The 3,589-nt window shown below is 37.9% G+C and overlaps 1 long non-coding RNA gene across 1 annotated transcript; it reads right to left on the reverse strand.

Moving 5' to 3' along the window:
• Nucleotides 1–1,443: 1,443 nt before the first annotated feature.
• LOC128534616 (uncharacterized) lies at nt 1,444–2,626 on the reverse strand. Its single transcript, XR_008361509.1, has 2 exons — nt 2,589–2,626; nt 1,444–1,913 (listed from the first exon to the last, which is right to left on the reverse strand). It is a non-coding gene; the product is annotated as an uncharacterized LOC128534616 (long non-coding RNA).
• Between the last annotated feature and the right edge of the window lie 963 nt (nt 2,627–3,589).

A 3,589-nucleotide genomic window follows, 5' to 3' on the forward strand; every position in this document is an offset into this window, starting at 1 on the left:
AATTATATTAACTTTATATAATTAACTTAAGTTCACTAAAATATATTTTTTTTAAAGGCAACTTAACTTACGTGGACCCTGTTGACATAAAAAAGTTGAGTAATGCCAACGTACCATTTTTTTGAGTGCAGGTGTTTTGTCTTTATCTTCATTAGCATCTACAGAGGGGGGAACTTGAGATTAATTTAGTTTTTATTTAATGCAAATGTGGACAGTAGAACTGTAAATTGAGCAAAGCTTTCAGAATTTTTTTTTGTGTGCTATCATTTTAAATCCTATTGGACAGTGGGACATTTTACCACACCAGTCCCCTTACAGAGTGCCTACTGTACTCACTACTGCTCAGCCATACAAGGGATTTTTTCTTCATGTACAGGGAAGGTATACCTGGATATACATTTATCCTGAAAGTGATAAATGCTGCATTCCAAGTAATATCTGGGTAGAATAGGCTTGTATGGATAAGACATTGATTGAGAGGGTTTGATTCAGATGTACGGCAAGAGAGGATATAAGGTGTGTCATGACTGGAAAAATCCAGCATTGCGTAGGACAGATGTGCATGTTTATGAACCAGCATTCTATATTAACAGTATGAGTTATTTTTCGTGTTTGTTTTGATTATACAGTATTGTTAAAGCTCTTGCATTATGTGTTGCCATTAAAAAAATAATAAAAAATTATATATTATATATATATGGAAAACAAAGCAAATGTTAAACATATTGAAAAATTCTCCCTCATTATTAAGTCATTCTTTCAAAGGCATTAACAACATTGCAAACAGTAATGATGGTCATCTTGTTGTGACTGACGCACTTATAAACAGTATTTGGGGCTGGAGCTACTCATTTACAATCAGGGAGATACAGCACTGAGAAGAGAAACTGTGCTGAGACTCCTCCTGAGGTGGGGCTTAGTGTTCTGTCTGATCAGTTAGAATTTGAGCTCATGCTAAACTTTATTATTTAATTTGTGAATTAATTATTGATGTGCAATTTATTACAGTGACGTTATTAAACCATGATTTTTCCCGTTAACCTGCAGACATCTCTAATATGTGTGTTATAGGTCTTATAAAGGTATAAACTCTTATAATGCAATATAAATGTACCACACTGTAATTATAACCAGTCATGTGTCAGATATCAATGAAATACATCAAATAACTCTGAGCTTTCAAACATGATAAAGATGAAAGAAGAATAATAGTCTACATATTAATCCTGTCTTGAGGAGAGAGCAGTGAGGTGTAAGTGAGATTTGCATGAACAGGACTGAATAGTTTCATTTCTCCCAGAATAGAACAGAAACTTCACCAGATGTTCAACTTCCTTCAGTCAAACTCACTAAAGCACAACACACAGCACTGAATCTACAGCTAATCCCACTCTCTCATAACACTGATCATTACTATTAACTCCAATAAAAGAACAGACAACGTCCAAAACTCAGCTTTATTTCAGCAAAAACTACAGGAAGAGCAACAGGACAGTGAAGAGAGTAAAGACAGAAATGTCAGCATTGTGTAGAATTGAAACTCTATTGTAGATGATCATAAGCAGCTCTATGTTAAACTCTATCTTGGATCCACTAGTCTTCACACTGACTCTTTCTGAACGTGACTGGATGATTGACGTTGTTATGGGAGACCTTACAGCTGAACTCCTCCCCCTTTTCCCAGAGGTCTTTGCTGAGGGTCAGGGTGCTGCTGCGGCTGTAACAGCTGTTCTTCTCTTCTTCTGAGCTGGTCAGAACCCCGTTCTTCACCTCTGAGCCGTCCACTGTCCAGCTCACCAGCGCCCCCTGTGGAGAGTAGCCAGACAGCAGGCAGAGCAGCGAGGCCGATCCCTCAGACAGCTGCAGAGGGGACGGAGGGAGCAGAGACACGGAGGGCTTTACCACAACACCCGCTGGAGAGGAGAAACACACACACATTATAAACACATTATATACACGTCATTTACACACAATTATAAAATATGTTTATAACTTTGTGGAACTGACTGATCTTACAGAGTAATTAAGTCTAATAAAGTCTGACTTCATGACTGAGTTTTATTGAGTATTTTATAATTTAACATCAGTTTCAGTGTAGAGACAAAACACACATGTTCCACACTGTCATTTATCTGGGAAAAATTATTCATCGTCACAAGTGTTATTACTTTATAGTTCAAACCTTCAGCATATTTAACTGCAGCAAATACAAATGTAGCTGATTACAGAAATATTCATTGTTTAACACAAACACACACAGCAGCTTTCATCTGGATTTTACATCAGCACACACTAACTATATTTATTAAATCTTTATTATAGAGTAACTGCAGAGTTATTGCATGTGGAATATATAGCAAGTGTGTAATTTGTGTGTATTTAACATCAATAATTGGAGATTTGTTTAAGAAGATTTATATGGGATCTGTTCTGATACTGAAATGTATTCCTCATCAGAGCAGAATAATACACAATAAACATCCATTATACAGTAATAAATATGAATGATCTGTTTAGCTTATGTTTAAGTGTTCATGATTAGTTATTAACTAAATATATTTTGATTTAAAAGTAGAAAACACACTTACTGTTGACAATGAGTTTGGAGCCTCCACCAAAAGTCCACCACAGTGATACATTCTAATGAAACCACCGTACAAAAACCTACACACACACACACACACACACACACACACACACACACACACACACACACACTTTGCATTAGCAGCCCATGCTTCAGTGCTCTGTGAGTGTTTATAGCCGTGTGACTTTAACACTTCATGACTGAGAGCTGCTGCTCAGCAACTTCACCCACAGCAACCATGACTTTGATCAGCGTCTTCATCTGCACACTGGCCCTCTGGACTCAAGGTGAGAGTTTAACATCAACTCACAGCCTCACACACTTCATTTCATACTAATTCTACAGCACTTTACAGCATAGAAACACAATCTATGTTTCTCTTCAGGATCCAGAGGTCAGGTGACTGTGACTCAGACTCCTTCAGTGCAAACTGTTGCTCCAGGAAACACCGTCACCATCAACTGTAGAACCAGCAGCTCTACTAGCTACCTCGCCTGGTACCTGCAGAAATCTGGAGAAGCTCCTAAACTCCTCATATACAGGGCCACTAGCTTATACACAGGGACTCCAGCTCGTTTCAGTGGCAGTGGATCTGGTACTGACTTCACTCTGACCATCAGAGGAGTCCAGACTGAAGATGCAGGAGATTACTACTGTCAGAGTTACCATTATATCAGTAGTAGTGTTGTGTACACACAGTGTTAGAGCGTGGTACAAAAACCTGGGTGAGTGAGAGAGCACAGAGAAGCACTGCTGCAGCTGGGAGCGACTGCAGGTGCTGAGGGGGAGGATGTGATACAGCACAATCACACACACACACACACACACACACACACACACACACACACACACACACACACACTTTCCTTCTAATTAATTATTTATTTAAAACTTTTATCTCATTTTAAAAACTTATGGAAATATTTTCATATTCATATTTTTTTGTTGAACAAATGATTTACCAAAAGAAATCTTTAAAATTAAAAGTAAATTTCTCAGAAA

The sequence above is a fragment of the Clarias gariepinus genome, chromosome 12, assembly GCF_024256425.1.
Source record: "Clarias gariepinus isolate MV-2021 ecotype Netherlands chromosome 12, CGAR_prim_01v2, whole genome shotgun sequence".
In the NCBI taxonomy this organism is placed as follows: Eukaryota; Metazoa; Chordata; class Actinopteri; order Siluriformes; family Clariidae; genus Clarias; species Clarias gariepinus.